Source organism: Odocoileus virginianus, chromosome 7 (assembly GCF_023699985.2).
Source record: "Odocoileus virginianus isolate 20LAN1187 ecotype Illinois chromosome 7, Ovbor_1.2, whole genome shotgun sequence".
NCBI lineage: Eukaryota > Metazoa > Chordata > Mammalia > Artiodactyla > Cervidae > Odocoileus > Odocoileus virginianus.
The window spans coordinates 32,267,619-32,292,230 of NC_069680.1; positions in this window are offsets into that span (position 1 = coordinate 32,267,619).

Here is a 24,612-nt window from a genome sequence, read left to right on the forward strand (position 1 = left end):
GGTTTGATCCCTGGGTCGGGAAGATTCCCTGGAGGAGAGCGTGGCAGCCCACTCCAGTATTCTTGCCAGGAGAATCCCATGGACAGAGGAGTCTGGCGGGCTACAGTCCATGGGGGCTCAAAGAGACAGACACGACTGAGTGAGCATGCGCACGGGTTAATGAGGACTTTGCTCTGGAGACGGGCTTTCCCAGCCTGAGTGGGTCTGCCTCGCCCCCTTTGCAGACAGTCTGTGTGGTGAAGGGGCGGTTGCCTCAGAGCAGAGGTTGCTTTTTGTCCCCTGTCACACCAAATGGGAAAGTTGGAGAGCACCAAGAGGAAGTTTCTAAGAGTTTTATGAATTATTTCCAGGAGGAGTCATAAGCATCTTTCACTGTCACCGTTTCGGGCTCGGTGGAGCGGTGAGCGGGCTGAGAGCTCGCTGGTTTTATGATGAAAGGGGCCGGTTCCGTGGCCCCAGCACATGGACTTGGGTGCAGAGCCAACCATGTCCTCGGGCCTAAATCAATCCAGTTAGGAAATAGCAGAGTGGGACGCAGGGAGAATCAGGTGCCCAAGATTAACTGTCTCCAGAATCGAGGCTGAGGCAGAGCCACCGCCCTCAGATAGCAGGGAAGGTGCAACCCTCACACCTGAGATGTGCGTTCAAGCCGCCGACCTCGGAGGCAGAATCTTCACTGTCCTGGGCCCCCACTGGGCCTGGCTCATAGAGGACCACCCACCAGCCCTCCCCTGACCCAGGGAGCCCTGTGAACCTGGGCACCCACCCTCCACCTGCAAAGCCATGCCCCTCGGAGCTCACCAGGGGCCACCCTAACATGAAATGGGTGGGCGTAGAGTGCTCGGGACACTCTGTCCCACCTCGAGGCACATCAAGGACAGTAAACACCCATCCCTTTTCAGGAGTCATTTTTGTGTCTGTACTTTGTCACTCCTGCTGCTGCAAGTGGGGACAGGCACACCTACTGAACACGGGTGAATTTGGCACCAGCAGATCCTCCTGGCAACCACATGAAGCCCACTGCACAGCTGGACTCTGCATCCCTCCAGCCACAGCATGAAGCCCGCTGCACAGCTGGACTCTGCATCCCTCCAGCCACGGCATGAAGTCTGCTGCACGGCTGGACTCTGCATCCCTCCAGCCACAGCATGAAGCCCGCTGCACGGCTGGACGCTGCATCCCTCCAGCCACGGCATGAAGCCCACTGCACGGCTGGACTCTGCATCCCTCCAACCACGGCATGAAGCCCGCTGCACGGCTGGACTCTGCATCCCTCCAGCAGCCCTGTGAACAGACATGCAGACCCTTCTTTTCTTCCCGCCGTTACTGGTACCTCCATGTGCAGAAGAGCCTGCTCTCCAACCTTGAGCTGAATCCTGACCCTGCGGGTCATGCCCTCTGGACTGCAATCACCGCCCCCCCAGGAGGGCCCCAGCAGGTGGAGTTCATATCCTCCTCAACCCGGGGAGGTGATGCCCACCTTCTCGCCACCATCTGACTGTGAACGCTGACACACGGTCAGCCCGGTCCACAGGGGCCCCTCAGGACGCTAACCTGTCTCCCTCTGTCCCTGAAGGAGCCTCCTTTCTCCCCTCCTTCCCAGATTCATCCCTGCTCCCCTGGAGCCTGCCACCCCCCTGGCGGTGAAGGAGGGCAGGCCGGTGCTAAGGGCCATGCTCTCCCCCTCCCACTGGCCGTGGTGCCAGTGGGAAGCATCCGCCAGGGCATCTCCCGTCCCCAACCTCCCAGCGGTGTCCCCTCTTGAGTCCGGGCCAGCCTGGTGGGGCGTTTGACCAACAGAAGGCTGGGGAAGCAGAGCTCGGGGTCTTCTGTCCAGGCTAAGTTTCCAAGAGGCTCTGAGGCATCCACCCTCCCTCCTAGGCCCACAGTTCTGGGGTGAAGGGACAGCGCTGACTCCCAGAGGTGGGAGCAGGGCCTTCTTGGACCAGCTTGCCGTGATGGAGCCACTGGGTGGTGACAGCTGCAAAGTGACCTCAAGCAAGATCAGCTGAACTGCCCAGCTGAGCCCTGCCCAAGTCACTGACCACAGAATTTCCAGGAAATTAAACGGCGGTTGTTGTAACTAAGTGTGAAATCTGTGTTGGGCTGATGAGTTACACAACAGATAGTGGATACGGAGGGTGACACGTGCACACAAGAACACAGGCATGAACTTGTGCAAGTCCGTGCGTGCACAAGGATGAACAGGTACGGGCACAGACACACACAGTGTGAGCACTCACAGGTATGCACGCACGGGGTATTCACGGACCTGTATGGACACGACAAGTCTACGCGTGGAGAGGCATGTGCACGCACAGGCATTAAGTGCACCTGCGTGAGCACATCCAGGTCTGTGTATGAACAGGGATCACCGTGAGTTCACTAAGAGAACCGCCATGTCCTAGAAAGTGGCTTGTTTCTGTCCCCAGTGGACTTGCGGGGGGTGGGACTTGAGGAAGGAAGGCCGTGAGGCACAGTGTGGACCCTCAGATGGGCGGGCACCCACTTGTCGCTTTGCCTAAGGCCCTGATCGGGTGGCCGCCTGCCCCGTGACCAGCCTGTGCTGTGGAATTCAAGCCTCTCGCACTCATGGCCCCGCCTCCCCACCTGTCATCCAGAAGAGAGTAGAGAAGCCCTGAGCCAGAGGCCGCTTCCCCGGAAGCTTGGCTGAGACGACCTCCACGTGCTGCGAGCTCCTGCGGGAGCCCTTCGCGGCCCTCGGCTCTGGAGCAAGCTCTCGTGTTTGGCCTCGATGCCAGGACAAAGCCAGGAAGACCAGCAGACACGGGGCACTTCTGGGGTCAGAAAGGCGCGCACCTCCTCCCCCAGAGATGGGGCGACGGCAGATCCCAGCAGGGTAGCTGAACCTCAGTGGGGCCCAGGTCTGTGTGGGGACAGAGCTGGTGGGGAGCTGGGACAGCCCCGGGCTTCTTCCCCGGAGGAGTGGCTGAGGGGGTCACAAAGAGGGTGGGGGTCTGTTCATGGGACAGGCCCGGGGTGGGGGCAGACAACACCTGGGGGTCTGGGGGTGCAGGGAAAGTCAGCAGAAAGCCAGAGATGGAAGCAGAGGGAGGTGCTGGAAAGACCAGAGCTGGGGGCCTGCAAACCATCCCTGGACCCGAGGGGGTCGCCAACTGGGGGCCTGCAAACCAGCACCAGGCCCGAGGGGGTCCCCCAGCTGGGGGCCTGCAAATCAGCTCCGGGCACGAGGGGTCCCCCAGCTGTGGACCTGGAGCCCCGCTGGCAGCATCCCAGGCTCCGTCCGCTGTCTGGAGCCGTCTGTGCACCTCAGGCCTCCCGAGCAGGGAGGATGAGAGTGAGGGGCTGTATGTGGCTGTGAGCATGCAGAACCGGGGCCTCCGCACCGCTGCCCGAAAAGCAAGCGGACGAGACAACAAGGGCATCTCGTGTTTGGTTTCCATGGGCACCTGGCGGGCTCGCCATCCCGCACAGCTGCTCTGACATCAGGGCGGCCGACGCCTCCCGGGGCCGCGGGGAAGCGTTTCAGAGTCGGGGCTGCCCCCAACCTCCACGCAGAGCGGCACGCGTGGCGGGCACGCCCTGTGATGAGCCCTTATCAGAGCGCGACGCCTCCCATTAGCACAGCAGTCTCCCTCCTGCGGCGGGACTGGTTTGGGGGCCAAACAGTGGGAACGAGGCCTGGACCTGGGCCCGGCCTGTCCTGTAGAGACCACAGCCACGCCCCAAAGACCGGCTCTCGCTGCTCACGCGGGGCCACTCGCCGCCGAGGGGCACGGGCACGTGACTGTCGGGTTGGAAGTTGTTTCTGAAAATACCCCTGACACCGTCCAAATGGAGCAGGGCGCCCGCCTCCACGGCCACGCTGCCTGTTCTAGAAACTGCGTTTATGCTTCTCCCGAGTGTGGCGCTCCGCAAAGTTCCCAGGCCCAGCCCCGTCCCCGGGGGCCTGGGCTCCAGAGCCTGCTTCCCACGCGGGTCAAGGGGCTGCAGGCTTCCCCGGGCGGGACCTGAGCTCAGAGCTGAGAGCCCACTCTGCCCAGGGCCCGCCGTGCCCTCCCGCGGGGATTCTTTCGCAGCCACACGCACCTCCCCCCGGCGACAGGGCCGTCCCCCTCAAGGCACAACCTGCCACAGGGCGGCCACCAGCTCGGAGCACGGGAGTGTGCACACACTGGACACGCACACACGGTGCACACGCTCCACACACACACCACAGTGCACACACTCCACACTCACACACCCCACGGCGCACACACTCCACACACACACGGTGCACACACTCCACACACACACGGTGCACACTCTCCACACGCACACACACTCCACACACCACACACACGGCGCACATGCTCCACATTCACACAGTGCACACACTCCACACACACACACGGTGCACACACTCCACACTCACACAAGGTGCACACACTGCACACACACACAGTGCACACACTCCACATTCACACACGGTGCACACACTGCACACACACACGGTACACACACTCCACACACACACCACGGTGCACACACTCCACACACCACACACACGGTACACACACTCCACATTCACACACGGTGCACACACTCCACATTCACACACGGTGCACACACTCCACACTCACACACACACGGTGCACACACTCACACACACACGGTGCACACACTCCACATTCACACACGGTGCACACACTGCACACACACACGGTGCACACACTCCACACTCACACACACACGGTGCACACACTCCACACGCGCACACACGGTGCACACACTCCACATTCACACACGGTGCACACACTGCATGCACACACGGTACACACACTCCACACACACACACACGGTGCACACACTCCACACACACACGGTGCACACGGTGCACACGTGCACACACTCCACACTCACACACAGTGCACACACTCCACACACTGACACATGGTGCACACATTCCACACACTCACCACGGTGCACACACTCCACACACACACACACGGTGCACACGCTCCACACTCCACACACACAGTGCACACGCTCCACATGCACACACACGGTGCACACACTCCACACACACACAGTGCACACGCTCCACACACACACACGGTGCACACGCTCCACACGCACACACACGGTGCACACACTCCACACTCACACAGTGCACACGCTCCACACGCACACACACACGGTGCACACACTGCACACACACACACACCATGGTGCACACACTCCACACTCACACACACCATGGTTCACACACTCCACACACACACACACACACACCAGGGTGCACACACTCCACACTCACACACACCACGGTGCACACACTCCACACACACACACACCACAGCGCACACACTCCACACTCACACACGGTGCACACACTCCACACGCACACACACATGGTGCACACACTCCACACACCACACACACGGTGCACACACTCCACACACACACACGGTGCACACACTCCACACTCACACACACGGTGCACACACTCCACACACACCACGGTGCACACACCACACGCACACACACAGTGCACACAGTCCACACTCACACACACATGATGCACACACTGCACACACACACACACACCACGGCGCACACAGTCCTCACTCACTCACCACGGTGCACACACTCCACACACACACACGGTGCACACACTCCACACTCACACACACGGTGCACACACTCCACACACACCACGGTGCACACACTGCACACGCACACACACACGGTGCACACAGCCCACACTCACACAGTGCACACGCTCCACACACACACACACACGGTGCACACACTCCACACTCACACAGTGCACACACTCCACACACACACACACCACGGTGCACACAGTCCACACTCACACACACACGGTGCACACACTGCACACACACACACCACGGCACACACACTCCACACTCACACACACACGGTGCACACACTCCACACACACACACCACGGCGCACACAGTCCACACTCACACACACACGGTGCACACACTGCACACACACACACACCACGGTGCACACACTCCACACTCACACACACCACGGTGCACACACTCCACACACACACACACCATGGCACACACACTCCACACTCACACACGGTGCACACGCTCCACATGCACACACACACGGTGCACACAGTCCACATTCACACAGTGCACACACTCCATACTCACACACACCACGGTACACACACTCCACACGCACACACACACGGTGCACACAGTCCACATTCACACAGTGCACACAGTCCACATTCACACAGTGCACACACTCCACACTCAAACACGGTGCACACGCTCCACACACACACACACATGGTGCACACAGTCCACACACACACGGTGCACACACACATGGTGCACACACTCCACATGCACACACACATGGTGCACACACTCCACACACCACACACACGGTGCACACACTCCACACGCACACACACGGTGCACACACTCCACACTCACACACACGGTGCACACACTCCACACACACCACGGTGCACACACCACACGCACACACACAGTGCACACAGTCCACACTCACGCACACACGATGCACACACTGCACACACACACCATGGTGCACACACTCCACACTCACACACACGGTGCACACACTCCACACGCACACACACGGTGCACACACTCCACACGCACACACACATGGTGCACACAGTCCACACTCACACAGTGCACACACTCCACACACACACACACACACCACGGCGCACACAGTCCACACTCACACAGTGCACACGCTCCACACTCACACTCACACACACAGTGCACACACTCCACACACACACACACACACACGGTGCATACAGTCCACATTCACACACGGTGCACACACACACGGTGCACACACTCCACATGCACACACACGGTGCACACACTCCACACTCACACACACGGTGCACACACTCCACACTCACACACACGGTGCACACACTCCACACTCACACACCACGGTGCACACACTCCACACACACACACCATGGTGCACACACTCCACACTCACACACACCACGGCGCACACAGTCCACACTCACACAGTGCACACGCTCCACACTCACACTCACACACACAGTGCACACACTCCACACACACACACACACACACACGGTGCATACAGTCCACATTCACACACGGTGCACACACTCCACACGCACACACCATGGTGCACACACTCCATACACTCACTCACGGTGCACACACTCCACACTCACACACGGTGCACACACTCCACACACACACACCACGGTGCACACACTCCACACACACACACGGTGCACACAGTCCACACACTCACACATGGTGCACACACTCCACACACACACCACGGTGCACACACTCCACACACACACACGGTGCACACAGTCCACACACTCACACATGGTGCACACACTCCACACACACACGGTGCACACACTCCACACACACACACGGTGCACACACTCTACACACACACACTGCACACACTCCACACACACACCAGGGTGCACACACTCCACACACACACCAGGGTGCACACAGTCCACACACACACCACGGTGCACACACTCCACACACACACCACGGTGCACACACTCCACACACACACGGTGCACACACTCCACACACACACAGTGCACACACTCCACACACACACACGGTGCACACACTCCACACACACACACGGTGCACACACTCCACACACACACACGATGCACACACGGACCACACACAGGCCAGCCACAGACTTACACACACCATAGTACACACATGCTCACCACACACAGACCAGCCACAGATGTACACACACACCCCACCCCACGGTACACATGCTCACCACACACACAGTGTTGCATCCCACATACTTTTTTTTATACCATGTTTTGTTTCTATTCGCTTCTCCATCTCGTTGCAGCTTCCTTTGGAAAGTCTCCCTTGACCCATGGACTACAGAGAGGAGTGTGTGCTCGCTTCCACACGGCCTGTTGTCTTTCTGAGGCTGGCTCGTAGTTCGGTGCCATTACAGCCAGACGCCCCCGCCTGAGCTCCTGGAAGAGACCCCGAGGGAGGCCCGGCTGCCCCGACACCAGCCGCTGCTCCGGGGAGGCCGTCGGGAGGCCGGAGTCTGGCCCTGGGCTCAGGAGCGCAGGGTGGCCTGCACCCAGCCCTGCGCCCGCTGACGCCCCGGCCTCCTCCCAAGCGCCCCGCGGGCCCTTCCTCTTCAGAGCACAGACTCGGGGACCAGGAGCCTGGTCTCCCACCTGAGGCCAGGGCCTCTGCCCTTGCCCAGCGACCTCTGCACAGGCCAGGAATCCCCAGTCCACTCTTGAGTCCCACGAGCTCACGAAGGCCCTGCTATGCAGGAGGACACGCCGGGTGGGGGCCAGCTGATGACAAGGTGCCGCCTCGGTGAATCTCCAACCCTCCAGAGCCTGCCCCCCTCCCTGGAAAAGAGGGCAACGGCACCTCGTGGGTCCCCGTGAGGAGCATGTGGGACAAATCCCCTAGAGACTGCGTTTCACCCCAGGGCCGTGGGCAGCCCATGGGCTCAGGGCCTCCCCTCCCCTCGCCAGCCCCTGCAGGGACTGGACCATGCCCGGCCCCAGCGTGGCAGCACCCCAGGCCGGGCAGTGGGCCCCACGGCCACGCTGACTCCCAGGAGAGAGAGGGCCAATGCTCCCCGGGGCCCCGGAGATGGTGCGGAGCTGTTACCTCCTCCAGGAGGGACCCAGAAAGGGCTCTCTGCCCCCTCCTGGCCCTCCTGTCTGCTGCCTGTGCCCCCGGAGCAGAGCCTGTGGAACCAGGGGGCCTGGGGCCCACGGTGGGCCCAGGACAGGCGGGCAGGCGGGCCTGGGGTGGAGGAGACCCTGACCGGACCCCCCACTCTGGAGCCCTCCGCAGTCTCTGGAGCTCAGAGGTCTCCCTTCTGTCCTCAAGTAACATTTAATTAGCGCCCAGTGGCCTGTAGTTTCACACCCCCTGCTCAGTCACAGGACAGAGGCTGTGGAGGCACCATGGCTGCGTCTCAGCCTGACTGGAGACCCCAAGGCCGAGGGCGGGAGGGGGGAGCCGGTTCTGAGCCGCCGGGGTCTCCGAGGGCGGGCCGGGGGGAGCCCAGCTCTGAGCCGCCAGGGTCTCTGAGGGCAGGAGGGGGCGCCCGGCTCTGAACCACTAGGGTCTCCAAGGTGTCTAGATGAGGGAACAGGGCCCTGCACGGCGTGTGCCTGCCCTCCTGGCGGGCCCCGCTGGGAGTCACGGCTCCCCCCAGCCACCCTGTCTTTCTGCTGCCCTGGACAGCAGGCACCCGGGCACCTGGGCACCCAGTCCCCCTTCCAGAGGCCCCAGCAACCACCCTGGGATGGAGAGCTCCGGCCGGCGAGAAAATCTGCTCTACACGGAACACTCCCACACGCCGGGTGGGACACACAGGAGCACACAACGCCACACCCACACACACGCCACACGGACCTACCCCCACCACACCCACTCACATGTGCCTGCACATCACACACACACACACACATATGTGCCCGCGTGCCCCAGGTGGACACCGCGTGACCCAGCACACGCTGAAAGTCTCCTGGTGACCCCGTCTTACTCTCACTGTCGAATCCTGCTCAGACAAGTGCAACGAGAAGTTGTGTTTTCGTATAAAATTCAAAATCAGAAGATGTGCGTGTTTCTGGCGTGTCCCAGGCCTGTGAAGCGCAGGGTCATTAGCGCACTGCCTCAATTACCGAGGCTGCACCGGTGGGTCTGACATGACAAATCGCGGTTATTACAGCCACTATGGATTGTCAGCGATTAGCAGAGAAACTGGTATATTACCCTAATTTAATTATCCCACCATCTGATGTTTATGATGATCACTAACAGTACTTATTTCTGAAATGAAATGTGCTGTTCTCTAATTGTTCACAGTTCGAAAGGAACAGCCAGAGAACACTTCCCACCATTAAGGAAATGATATTTTAAATGATGAACATACTGTGTATGTTTGTACTTTAAGAAAACAGACTCTGGTAATGTCTAGGGAAATTAGTGCGAATTTACTGATTCTCAGAACAAAAAGAGTTGTCTGGTACTGCCAGGGGGAGCCCGTGGGACCCCCAGGAAGAAGGGGCTCGGCTCCGAGCAGCTCTGAACAGCCTGGGGCCACAGACCCAGCCAGACCCCTCCCCACCAGCGGGGCACACCTTCCGTACCCCACTCCTCTGATTTTGCCGACTCGGTCCTGAGAGCGCGGGTGTGGGAACCAGGGAAGCTGTGGGTGAGCTCACAGCGCAGGGCTGCCCTCCCCCCCAGAGGTGCCCCCTCCCTGATCAGCCCCCGAGTGCACGCGGCCAGCCAGAGTCTTCAGGAGCCTGCTGGCCCCCAGAAAAGCTGGGGACCTCTGAGCGGGCCAAGAGCCAGGGCCTGCTGGCCGAGGACAGCCCAGAGCCCCAGGCCTGACCCTGCCTCTCTGGGCCCGGGGAAGCGCCCAGAGCCCTAGGCCCGACCCTACCTCTCTGGGCCCCAGTAAGCGCTCAGAGCCCCAGGCCCGACCCTGCCTCTCTGGGCCCAGTTAGCGCTCAGCCGGGGCCCAGTGCCTCGGGGCCCCTGGTGCACCTGGGCAGGGTGGAGGGAGTAGGACCCTGGCGACCAGCATACTGAGCGCGCGCCAGCAGCACTCAGGAGCCAGGGCTGGCACGCAGGGGAAAGCCGGGCCAGGAAGGCCCAAGAAGGCCCAAGAAGGCCCAGCAACCTGACTGACCCTTCCCGGGGGCTCCAGACCCTACATCACGAGAGAACGGGGGCCCAGAGGCTGCAGTCGTCCCATCCCAGGTCAATGGGTGTCCTGGGCCAAGGACACAGACTTGAGGGACCGGCCACACGAGCTCCGGGGCCCACAAGGATGAGAGAGTGTCAAGCAGAGCCTGAAGGAGGCTGGAGCTCCTGGAGACGGGATGTCACTGAGCTGTGGCCCCAGGAGCCGCAGGCAAAGAGAGACAGCCGGCACGGCCTCGGTGGCCCCCTGATGGAAGCGCAGACAGGAGCTGGCCCTGCTGTGAGGGCCCCCATGATGCACCCCTCATCTGCCGTCTGATTCTGAAGCTAGGAGATGATTACAGATGGACCGCGTGTGGCCAGGCTGGGCGCTGGGGTTCCTGAAAGACTGAGGGCAGAAGGGGGCTGGCATCAGGGACCCAGGATTGTCTTCTCTGCCCCGCCGCCCTGAGAGCTCAACCCCGCCGCACTGTCGACAGTCTCTGAGTCAGGGTCTCTAAACCACCCTTGGTCTCCCCGGAGCTTCCAGCTGCCTCCCTGCCCCTCCGTCACCCCCAGATCCAGCTCTCCCCCACCTGCAGCTGCACCCCGCCTCCCCTGGGGCTGCTGGCTTAGGCATGGGAGCTGGGGGCGGCAGACAGCCTGGCCGCTTCCAGGTCGCAGCAGGCCACCCCCTCTCCTGGCTCCTGGGGGCTTCTCTGTCTCCCTGTCCCTTCCCTTCACCCTCTGGCTTCCTCCTCACCTGGAGAAAGTCCCTGACAGCCCCCGGACGGAGGCACGGGGAGGGGCGTTTCTAGAGTCCTGTGTGACGGAAAACGTCTTTGCTTTGGCAAGCGCTCCTGATGAAGCGATTGTATAGGTTTGCTCAGACCTGAAAGGCACCTGCCTTGGTTTTAGCCCCAGTTAGAGGTCTGACGCGGCCTGAGTCCAGCCCCTCTGAGCACAGTCGGTCTCTCTGTCTCTGTCTCTCCCTGTCTCTGTCTATGTCTCTCTGTCTCTCTGTGTCTCTGTATTTCTCTCTGTCTCTCTGTCTCTCCTGTCTCTGCTCCACAGGTTCAGAGTCCAGGTGTTATTTCATCTGCTCCCCGTGGGGCTCCGTGGGCCTCCCTTCGGAGAGAGAGCCTCCCTCCAACAACTGTGCCCCCATTATTTCCATCCACTCTGCTTCTTGTTTTCTCCTGTTCATCCATCCTCTGAAATCCCTAGAGCCTTTGTCTTTCTCTGAGTCGCAGGAGAGGCCTTCCTGTGCCTGGCAGTCCCCTCACTGAGTGGTGAGCGCTCATGACGACGTGCGTCTGGGTGAGTCTCCCTGGGCAGGAGCGGAGGGAAAGAGGCCTTTCCAGCGCCCGGGGAGGGGCTGGGGCTGCAGGAAGGCAGTCCTGAGAGCAGAGGGTGACAAGCAGACCGGGTGTGTTGAGAGAATCAGCAGTGCTTGCGGGTGGGTGATCTGGAAGGAGGGAAGGATAAGGAAGAATCGAAAAATACTCCAAGCTTTGGCCCTTGGCCATTCAATGAATAATTTGCTCTTCTCTGGCTGAGAAAGACTGGGGGGGATTAGGATTGGGGCGGGGGGCGGGGTGGGGAGGAGCATCGAGATGCCCTTCGGGCCACATTTTGTCTGAGATCCGGGTCTGCCTTCAAGGTGCAGGTCGGCCAGGCGTACAGGACGGGAATGTAAGGGGGAGGCCTAGGGCTGGAAAGGTGGGGAGACAGCAGTCCAGAGAGTGGTTCAGGCCAGAAGTTCAGGTTCAACCATGCCTGCCGCTCTGATGTCCGAGGGAGACAGGAGGGCCCAGACCCAAGTCCCGTCCCCACACGCCTCTGTGAGCGAGCCCCCAAACCCCTCCTCACCCAGGGGAGCGCCGGGTGCCGGCTTACCCCTGAGCCGTGAGCTGCAGCTTCCTGCCGGACGGCAGGGCAGGCCACCCCCTCCTCCCATGGGGCCGGGGCCCCCGCCCTGGACACGCGAGGCCTCTGGCCACCCCTCTGTCCCCAGTGCGCCGGCCCTCCCTGCAGAGCCGCGTCTGCGTGGCGTCAGCGTCTGGGGCCCCGCGTTCACTGTCCCTGGCGAGGTCCCGAGAGCAGAGGCCACGGGGGGCGGCCCCGCCAGCTCCTGTGTCCCGGGCCGCCTCCCCCCGCTGCGCCCCGAGCCTGCCCACCGGCCATCTGGGAACCTCTCTTATCACACTGACGCCCGCGACAGCTGTTTCCAGAAACGCGTCTCTCCCTGCGATGGACGAGGGTCTTTCTGCTGGGGAGCCATCAGGTCTGTGTCCAGGGTGGAAGGCAGGCACCCCCTCCGGAGCCACAGCCGTCCCTCACGGGGCCCCGTCCCTGCCCCACGCCCCGTGCCGTCTCCCCCTCTGCAGTCACCGCTGCCATCTCTCGGGTTTAACGCGTCCTGCCGGCGCCCCCAGGTGCCTCGAGCACCAAGCCTGCATCCTGGGCCTTCCCGAGTGCTGGCATGGGCGGCCGGGGGTCACTGCCGGCCAGGCCCGGCCCCTCATCTCTGCTTTGTGTCCAGGCACGATGTAAATAGAAACATATCCTGTCCGAAGATAAACATGTTCATTTTCTCAAATACTTTTTGCTTCCTTGGGATGTGCCCTTTTTCTATGTAAGAAAAAAGCAAATAAATTATTTATCTTCATCCCCAGATGTCCTGACAATGTCTAATTAAACTGCCACTTATGGGAGAAAAGGCTTTGAACACTTTTCCTTGTGACTTAGGGAGTGGTCGACTATATAAATGAGTTAGGGAATACAGTGATGACAGGAGAGCAAAGCCAGCTTCTCATAGGAGCAGAGTGGTCCTGGGGCAGATGGACAAAGGTGGGTCAGAGACAGGATCTCGGGGTGCAGTTACAGTGGGGGTGCAGACAGCCCCCTATAGCCAGGGCACTCACTGTCTTCCAACAGCTGAGGGGACCCCTCAGGAGGAACCAGAGCGTCGCGGGACCGCTGGAGCCCATAGAGACCCTACTGCCCACTGCCCACCATCCCGAATCCCGAGTCAGAATCCAAGCTCAGGAAAGCCTCAGATATTCTGGGCTTGAATTTTGTTGGTGGATTCTGCTGTCAGCAGCTTCAGAAAACCAGCTCTTGAAGGTGGGGCCTTTTCCCAAGGACCAGACACTAAGTATTTTCGGCTCAGCGGGCCCCAGCCACTTGCGAGGTGACCACGTCCCAAAGAGACTGGTGAGAAAGCAGGCGGCGGCCCCCGAGCTCAGCACGCTGACTCCTCTCCTGGGACAGCGCTTCTAGACGCAGACGAGGGAGGAGCGCGCAGAAGGCCGAGGATGAGGCCAGATGCAGACGCTCGGTCCTCAGCATGGCGTCAGCAGCCTTCCTATAAAGCTACAATCCTGTCTTCATGCAGACAAAGAGCCAGCAACACGACCTTAATAACAAAGCACATTTATCAATTAAACATACACCAGAGACAACGGTGACGAAATTCAAATGAAAAACGTCATCGACTGGAATAGACCAAGCTCTTCTCCTGACGTTTCACGGCCACGTGGGGACCCAGTTCCTCCGCTTCCTTCCCGCTGCACTTCTCCATGAGGAGGCCTCGGCCAGCACACGGCTTCCACTCGGCGAGCACGTCTTGGGCACGTGGAGCGTGTGCGTGTTCCGGGCACACGGGCTCTCGGCCACAAGAGAGCAGAGCTCCAGCACCTCGCTGCCCCAGAGTAGATGGGAGTGGGTGTGGATGGGTGTTGTGTATGAGTGTGTGTTTGCACGTGTAGCATGTGTGTGTTGTGTGTGTGAATTGTGTGTGGTGTGTGCGTGTCTATCACGTGTATGTTCTGTTTGTGCGTTTGTGCACAGACATTTGTTGTGTATGTGTGTGTTTGCATGTGAAGCATATGTATGTTGTGGTGTGTGCATGTATGTTGTGTGTGTGCGTATGTGCAGATATTTGCGTTGCCATCCACATGAAAACAAAACTGCTTCGCTCTCCACAGAGAAGGTCACCCCCCTCTGACCGCAACCCCAGGCCGGTGTGGGGACTCCTGCAGAAAGTCACTCCTGGGGCCCGTCCTGGTCAGACTGGCAACGCCGCCCTCTGGTGTGGACGTGGACGGGACGTCGGGAAGGCCAGGGTGCGGGTGACAGTCGGGGCCCCAGTCGGGGTGACGGGCACTGGCTGGAAGGACCTGCATGGCCTCGGGGCCCAGACACAGCAGCTCCTCCTCCCGGGCAGACGGGCCCCTGGCGCCCTCCTCATTCATTCCCACCTCAGCTCCCTCCTGCGGCTCTGGGGGCAAAGCCAGATAAGACTCAAAACCCAGGACCCGGGTCAGACCATGTGCAGAGCAAGGCCGGCGGCCCTCCTCGCTCCCAGGACCCCAGTTTCCCACTTCGGGGCCGTGAGTCCCCGAGCTGGAGGCCTAGACGGACAGGGGTGCCCCCTTCTCCCCGGAAGCCTGGCCCTGAGGTCACAGCCGGGCCACCTGACCTTGCAGCTGCTCCCGTGACCTCGGGCCAACATCATAACCCCTACTTCTCTTCCTCAAAGTGGGGACGGCGCCCAGGCGGGTGATGCCCGCCCCGGGCCACCCACCCTGTGCCCTGAGTACACGGAGCGTGGGCTCCACGTGGCGGTCAGCTCCAGGCTGCGCTGCGTGGGGCTGAGATGGGGTCTGCAGGTCTGCTGCCCCCCGGCCCTCTCAGCTTCACAACTATGGGCCCCCAGCAAGGGACACTCCTGTCCCCCTCCACTGAAACCTGCTCACAGCAGCACTTGGAACATATTGCGATGAAAGAGGGAAGGATTCCGCAAGAACCAGGATCTCCCGCGTTGGCTCGGGAGGCCCACGTGCACGCGTCCAGCCAGGGGGGCACCGAGGGACATCCGAGAGGGGAGCCCCGGGGACAAGCGGCGGAGGAGACTGGCGTCACGGACCGTGAAGCCCTCTGTGTCGTGATGGGGGAGCCCCGCCCCTCCATCCGGGCCCATCAGGGTGTCAGCTGCACTTGGAGCCTCCTGGGTCCCCGGCTCCTAGGACACCAGGAACATGGGACCAGGTCCGGCAGCCGGACCTCCAGCAGAGGCGGTGCCGCCGGGGAGAAAGAGGCTGGGATGGGGCTGGGGGCGGGCTGGGCAGAGCGGGGCCCCCGGCCAGATGGCCTCCCAGAGCAGCGTCCTCCCTGCCTGGGTCCCCTCTGCATCATGCCCAACAGGAAGGGGCGAGGAGCCCGGGAACACAGGAAAAGGGGCAGAAGGCTCCGTTCAGCTTCCAAGCTCTGAAGCGGCTGCAGGGAAAAGCGGCTCACCCCTTGTGATGTCCCCAAGAAGGGAGTCCTCTCATAAATAAAATAGTGGGCACCGTCTCCAGACAGCTTTTATTATTGGCTTAATTTGTCTTCCCTGATGAAGATGTAAATATTTGATGCCCGTCACCTAGAGACTCGGTTGTGATCATCACCCCCGGCTCGCTGGCTGCCGACAGAAGCACGTGGGAGGGGGGTCTGCCCTCCCCCTCCCCCTGGACCGGGGCCCCCTGCAGTGCAAGGGGCAGTCCCATCAGGTGAGAGCTGACACCGCCGGGGAGCAGCTCACCTCTCAGAGTTGGACCCCCTTGGGGTGAAAATTGAGAAGGGGGCCATCACGCAGACCTGGTCCTGACCGCCAACCCCCACTTTGTTGCCCACTTAGGCATCATCCATGGAGGTGACTCTTGCAAAGAAAATTAAAATCGCAGCAGTTAAAACCCAAAAGCAAACCGCAGACGGCCCATCACCGTTGTAGTAGAAGTGCCAGCAGGGCCATGAAGTTTCCTAGATGCGGAGCCTCTGATCACTGCGGGGGAGGAGCTAAAGTTATCATGATCTGTCGATGCAACGATGGTGTGCCAAGAAGAATCAAGAAAGTCAGAGGAAAACCTACGAGAGTTCATAAAAGAGTTCCGTAAAGTTGTTGAAAACACGACCACTTAAATAAATCAATATTCTGTGTCAGAGCAGTAACCAGGCAGGAGGGAAGGACCCCAATCCCTCTCGTTATAGTGGCGGAAAATATGCATTTCTGATGGGGTTGCTTCTATAAAACTGAGACATTTGTTTGTCAGAAAATCACAGAAGCTTACTGAGACATCTGAAAGAAAAACAATAGGGGCACACCACGGGTGGTAGAATAATGCCCCCCAAATATACACCTCCTGATCCCCAGAACTTGTGAGTCTGTGACCTTCGGTGACAAAGGGACTCGGCAAATGTGATGAAGTCAAGGACCTGGAGACAAGAGGTTATCTTCAGTCATCACAGGGTCCCCTGGGTAGGCCCAGGTCATCACAGGGTCACCTAGGGGGGCCTCGTGTCATCACAGGGTCACCTGGATGGGCCCCGTGTCATCACAGGGTCACCTGGTGAGCCCAGATCACCACAGGGTCACCTGAGTAGGCCTCGTGTTTTCACAGGGCCACCTGGGTGGGCCCAGGTCATCACAGAGTCACCTTGGTGGGCCTAGGTCATCACAGGGTCACCTGGATGGGCCTCATGTCATCACAGGGTCACCTGGGTGGGCCCAGGTCATCACAGGGCCACCTGGATGGGCCCAGGTCATCACAGAGTCACCTGGATGGGCCCCATGTCATCACAGGGTCACCTGGGGGGCCACGTGTCATCACAGGGTCACCTGGGGGGGCCTGTGTCATCACAGGGTCACCTAGATGGGCCCCGTGTCATCACAGGGTCACCTGGGGGGGCCTCGTGTGATCACAGGGTCACCTGGGGGGGCCTGTGTCATCACAGGGTCACCTGGTGGGCCCAGGTCACCACAGGGTCACCGGATGGGCCCCGTGTCATCACAGGGCCACCTGGGGGGGGCCTCATGTCATCACAGGGTCACCGGATGGGCCCAGGTCACCACAGGGTCACCTGGGGGGCCTGTGTCATCACAGGGTCACCTGGGGGGGCCTCGTGTCATCACAGGGTCACCTGGGTGGGCCCCGTGTCATCACAGGGTCACCTGGTGGGCCCAGGTCACCACAAGGTCACCTGGGTGGGCCCAGGTCATCACAGGGCCACCGGATGGGCCCAGATCACCACAGGGTCCTCACAAGAGAGGCGGGAGCCTGCAGCCCACAGAGGAGCTGAGAGGACAGAGCGGGGGTCGGAGGGGCGGAGAGCTCAGCTGGCGTGGGCTGGGGGGATTTGCAGTGGAAGGAGGGCCACAGGCCGAGAGATGCAGAGTCTCCGGGTGCTGGAAACCAGAGGGAACCCATTTCTCCCAGAGCCTCCTGGAGAAGCCAGCGCTGCCCACCCACTACCTGAGCTGTGAAATAACAAACATGTGTTCTTTCAAGGCACCGAGTTTGTGGTAATTTATTACGGTAGAAACAGGTGAAAAAAGCACATCATTTTTAAGGAAAGGAAAGCCTGGCGTGCTGCAGATCATAAGGTCGCAAGGAGTCGGACACGACTTAGCAGCTGAACAACAGAGAAAAGGAAATGAGAGAAAAGGAAAAATGTACAAAACTGAATTCTTCCCAAAATTATTTACCGGTTTACTTTATTTGAATTAAAATCCAAACAAGTTTTTGTTTAGTATGACATGATTATAAAATAATCTTGAATGAATAGGTAGACAGTTGAGAAGACTTTGAGGAGTGAAAAATCGACAGCAGGGCGGGACACCAGGCGTAGACCTGCAAAGCACCTTGGGAAACCTGGAGGCTGGAAGTGGGGCTGCGGGGGAAGGGGGAGGAAGGGGCCACCCCGCGGGGCGCCGTCTGGGGGCTGCACAGCCAGCGGCAAGGCACCTGGTTGTCACTGTTCTCAAAGCAAATGCCATTTTTCCCGCCACAGGTGGAAAAAGAGGGAAAGAAAAGTGTGGCTCTGCAGCTGGGAGAGGCTCCTCCAGGAGCCACGCGTCTGCGGCACCTGGGGGTGCACGGGGGAGGCGAGGGGAGCACAGACCCCCGCAGCCGGAGGGCAGCTGAGTCCAGGGAGCCCTCTGACTGCTGAAGCAGTCCCAGGAGAAGTACCCTTGGGGGCAGGCCTGGGGTCTGATGGGCCTGCGGTCACAGTGATGCTGGCCACCCCACCCGCGGGTCTGGTGATCGGGGGTTCAGAACGCCGCTCAGGGTCTGCCAAGTCCTCAGAGGAGGGTGTGGTCACCCACAGGGAGATGTCCAGGGGGCAGTGGGCTCCACCAGAGGAGAGGTGGTGAGTCTAGGGGAGACAAGCCTTGGTGCGTGATCAGAGGGGACCAAGGCCTGACCTGCTATGGCGGGTGAGGACCCAGCTCGCAGCATCCAGGATGGGAGAGGGCACCGCTCATCCCCCAGAGGGAAGCCACCTCCCTTGGGGGTGGTGGCGGGGCGGGGGGCGTGGGGGTCGTTATGGGAGGAAGACGGAACCTGGCTCCTGCCACTGTCTTTAAGCAGAAATCAAAGAAGCTTAATTACCTTTTAAAAATTCAGTTGATCTTCTATATTTAAATGCTAACCAGGAAGGAAGCCAGATCATTGATATTAAAATGAGCTCTGTCCCCCAGGTAGGGAGAAGTCCAAGGTCACCCGGCCTGAAGGGCTCTGCGCATCAGGGCCCCGCCCCCTCCTCCCGGCTTCTGTCTCCACTGGGTTTCACGGTTTCAGGATGTTTAGATAAAAACTGGAAAGACCTTTGGGGAGTTGTGGAGTTCTGGGATTTGGTTTCAGATCATAGATCGGCTAAGGCTGAGGGGCGGCTGCAGTCCCCGGAAAGAGGGTGGGCCCCGCAGGGCCCCCAGCGGCGTGGCCAGTGCAGAAGGCAGGGACACTCGTGTGTGGAGGCTGCACTGCAGGCCTTTCCCTTCGCCAGGGGATCTTCCCAGGGATCGAACCTGAGCTTCCCACATTGCAGGCAGACTCTTTGACTGTCTGAGCCTCCAGGGAAGCCAGGCAGAAGTAAAGCTTAAAGGACCTCCCCCTTTCCAAGTCCCCCCTACAAGCACACTTCCCACCCCCCAGGCACACTCGTGGCCTGACGTGGGACTCCTGGGCGCTCCAGGAGCCCTGCCCACTGCCTTCCCGAGCTGTTTCCTCTGCCAGGAGGGACCACTTGTCCCCCAGTGCCCATCAGATGGGACAGGTCGTGGGTCAACACTTGTTTTTACTTCTTTGTAAGACTCTGTATTGGAATGTAATGTCCGTTTATCACAAGTGAGCAGCTCAGTGAATTCTCACAAAGCAAACACTCCCATGTAACAAGCACCCAGGTTAAGAGAGGGACGTACAACCACCCACACTTGTCTCCAAGCCTTCTTCACGCCGCCGCCCACCCCTCCAAGATAACCAGCATCTTCATATCTAACATCAGAGTTTGGCTTGTTTGGGTTTCTTTTGGGGTAGCAAAGAGGCGGACACAACTGAGCGACTGAACTGAACTTAAAACAACTTTATTGAGATATAATTAACATAGTACAAAATTCATTTTTAAGTGTACAATTCAGGGGAGTTGAATATACTCACAGGTTGTACAGTAATCAAGATTAATTTTAGAACATTTTATCACCCCAAAAAGAAACTTCACACCCTATCAGTCACCCCCATTCCATTCTCACCCAGCCCCAGTCTCTGTGAATAATCCACTTTCCCTCTGGATTTGCCTGTTCAGGACATTTCCTATAGAGAGTATCACTTTTCTCTTACTCCTGATTTTAAAGGTAAGTTACTGACTCTTTCACCATTAGAAATGATATGTTAGCTGTAGGTTTTTCAGAAATGGCCTTTATCAGTTGAGACCTTCTTTTCCACTTATAATTTATTGAATACTTTCATTATTAAAGGGTATGGCATTTTGCCAACTGGTTTTTCTGCATCTATTGAGATAATCATATGGTTTTTGCCCTTTATTGTAAAACACCCTGTGTTACACTGACTGATGTTCAGATGTTAAGCAAGCCTTGCATTTCTGAGATGAATCTTACTGGTCATGGAGTACAATGCTTTTTATATGTTTCTATATTCCACTTGCTGCTGTTCTGTCTCTAAATTCATAAGGAATATAGGTCTTTAGTTTTTTCTTTACTTACTTTTCAGTTCAGTTCAGTCACTCAGTTATGTCCGACTCTTTGCAACCCCATGGCCTCCCTGTCCATCACCAACTCCCGGAGTTTACACAGATTCTTGTCCATCGAGTTGATGATGCCATCCAACCATCTCATCCTCTGTCGTCCCCTTCTCCTCCTGCCTTCAATCTTTCCCAACATCAGGGTCTTTTCCAATGAGTCAGCTCTTCTCATCAGGTGGCCAAGGTATTGGAGTTTCAGCTTCAGCATCAGTCCTTCCAATGAACACCCAGGACTGATCTCCTCTAGGATGGACTGGCTGGATCTCCTTGCAGTCCAAGGGACTCTCAAGAGTCTTCTCCCACACCACAGTTCAAAAGCATCAATTCTTCAGTGTTCAGCTTCCTTAATGGTCCAACTCTCACATCCATACAGGACTACTGGAAAAACCAGTCTTTGTTGGCAAAGTAAATACTTTTCACTTATATTTAGTTTTCTTTCATTGAAGTGCCCTTGACTAGTTTCAGTTTCTTGATGATCATCAGAATGATCCGGGATGAGTTTCCTCTACTATATTTTTGGAGGAGTTTGTAGAGAATTTGTATTAATACTTTTTAAAATATTTTGTAGAATTTTTCGGTAAGTACAGCTTTTCATTTGGGTAAGTATTTTAACTACCCAATCAATATCTTTACTTGTTCTATTAATAGATCTTTGTTATAGGTCTTTTTTCATCTTCTATTTCTCTTTGAGTCAGTTTTGGTAATTTGTGTCTGTCTAGGAATTTGTCCATTTCATTCCATTTGTGTGATTAACTGGCACACAAGTGTTTGTAATATTCTCTTATAATTCTTTTTTTCTGCAACATTAAGAGTAATGTCTTTCCTTCATCCCTGAGTTAGTACTTTGAGTCTTCTTTCTCTTTTTTCTTTGGTTAGTCTCACTAAAGTTTTGTCAACTTTGTTATTTTTTCAAAGAACTGATCCTTGGTTTTGTTGATGTTCTCTATTGTGCATTTTATTATTTCCACTCTAATCATTAATCGCTCCTCCATTCTGCTTGCATTGGCTCTAGCTTGCTCCTGATTGCACTTTTCTTAAGGTGGTACCTTAGGCTGTTTTTTGAAATCTTTCTTTTCTTCTGATATATGTGTTTACAGCTATAAATTAACCTCTAAGAACTCTTTCAGCTGCACCCAATAAGTTTTTGTATGTTTTGTTTTTGTTTTCATTTTCATTCATCTCAAACTGTTTTCTAATTTTCCTCTGATCTCTTCTTTGACCCAGGGGTTATTTAAGAGTATTTTGTTTAATTTGAATGTATTTGTGAATTCTTGAAATTTCATTATCTTACTAATTTCTAGTTTTATTCCATTACGATCAGAGAAATTTTTTTGTGTGATCTCAATCTTTCAAATGTTATTGAGGTTCTGTGGCCTAACATATGGTCTATTCTGGAAAATATTCCATGTGCACTTAAGAAGATGTGTGTTCTGCTGTTTCTGGGCAGGGGGCGGGGGATGTCCTATAGACAGCTGTGAGAACTAGTTTCCTTATAGAATTGCTCATATCTTCTATGTCCTTATTTATCTTCTGCCTGGTTCTATATCCAATATTGAAAGTGGGGTATTCAAGTCTCCAATTGTTATTGCTGAATTGTCCATTTCTCCCTTCGATTATAAATTCAGGATGATCTCATCTCAAAATCCTTAATTACATCTGCAAAGATCTGAAGAGGTCACATTCACAGGTACCAGGTGCTTCTGTGGGGGGTCCACCATTCCGCCCACCCCAGGGGGATCCTGAACTAAACGCACAAGCAAGAAGGACCTTGCCTGTCGCAGAGCCGTGGGAGGGAACAGCAGCCCCACTCCTGGCCCTCTGGTACCTCTCAGCTCCACCCACCAGAGCCTTGGGAACATGCAGCCCAGAACCCTCTCTCCCCCGTCTGCCTGGGCCCTGGCTCTCACCTGCAGAGAGGTGTGGCCTCGGGATGGTCCCCTTCAACAGTCCTGCCTGTGGAGCCGGGACCCCAGGTGACCCCTGTGCCCTTCCACTTCCACCACCCCGTGTGGGCAGAGGCGGAGGCAGGGGCCGTGTGTGGCAGGGGATGCATCAGGCCTTGACAGATGCTTCTCTGAGCCCCAGGGGTCAGCTCCGAGGGTAAAAGCCCGCTTCTGTGAGCACGTAGGGGTCAGCTCCAAGGGCACTTCAGGGTAAAAGCCTCTTAGAAAATGTTTCCTTCCCTTCCTGGTCTCACTCTCCAAAGGCTTCAGCTATCATGACTCCAAGCAGAAGGGTCAACAAACAGGGGGTGCGGGCTTGCTCCTGGGCCCCCTTCCTCCCAGTATGATGGAAGTCACGTCTTCCCAGTCTGCAGGTGGGCCCCTCAGCTCCAGCAGGGATGGTTGGGTCCCCCTCACTGCCCTGGGTCTTCCTGCCCACCCGCCTTTGCTCCCGAAGACAACCGTGGGAAACAGCCAAATCTGATTTCCTCCCCTACTGGCAGTTTTTATTCCAGTTTCCATGGAAACAGCTATTTCAATGTGAGTAAGGAAGGAGGAGCAAGATTCTTTAAAAAGATGATAGTTGAAAAACTTTCTTGGGCCTGTGTTTCCTGCAGTGGGGGTTTCCATGGAAACTCAAGCCAAAGACAAGCTAAAATGAGAAGGCGCTGGGTGTCCCCCCAACCACGGTAACTGCTCCCAGGGACAGGCGGCCTCCAACACGGCCCCAGGCCTGAAAGGGATGCCCGCCACTCCCTAGCGCGGGGCGCAGGGGTATCCCCAGGGGTAGCTGATGGGGCCTCACGAGGGATGCACGTGCTCCGAGGCGGGGCGGGGCGGGACTGGGCGGGGCGGGGCGCGAGCTGAAAGTGGACCCGAGGCACCGAGCCGTCTCCCTGGACCGCGGGGCCTGCGCCCACGCTGCACGCAGCGGGGAGGGGAGGAGCTCTGTGGTATGGGAGCGCTCCCCCTGGCCTGCATCTCACACACAGACACACAAACGCCACGCACATGCACATGACCCCACACACCCCGGCTTCCACCTGCTGGCAGGCTGGCCCACTGGGGGTCCAGTTCACCTTCTCTGGCAGTCACCGCCGGTGCTCCTGGGGCCTGGAGCGCTCTGGTCGAGGGACAGACAGAGCCAGGCCATGCCCATCTCACAGTCTCACTGTGAGATCGATGCCTGCCGGCAGCGGTTCCCCGTGGGGAGCGGTCACCCCCGGGCTCCCCACGCCCTCTCAGCGCCCTGCCGTAGGATCCCGCGGAGTGAACACAGCCTGGGCCCAACGGCCCTGCCTCAGCCTGAAAGCAAAGCATTCAAGCTTCCCCCACGATGCTTCTTGTCGCTGCTCCCATTAAACAAAACACCCACGAGGTCTTTCTCCTTCTAACAGGCCCCCGTCAGAAAAGCAGCTCCTTGACCTCAAAGCATTGAGTGGGTGGTTGGGCTTCTCTCCGTCTCCCACCCGACAGTCACGTTGGGAGGCAACTCTACAACCTCCTGATTCCGGGGTCACTCTCCGGGGGTCACGTCGTGCCCTTCACGTGTGCCCCTCAGACCCTCAGAATCCACAGGCCTCCTGCCGCGTCCCCTCAGGCCAGGGGAGGACTCGGGGGTCTGCGCCCGTCCTGCCCGCCATGGGGAGCCACACCGCAGACCCCCGGGCTTGGCAGCAGCCCCGCCGGACACGCAGAGCACCGGCGCTTTCCTGCAGAAACCGTGCCCGAACGACCCCTCTTTCGTTAACATTTGAAGCAGACATCGTGCTTGGCTCATCGAGCTCATCTCAGAGGCTTCACCTAGAGAGTTCCAGGAAGACGCATATCCAGGGCTGCCCGGCGTGACGTCTGGT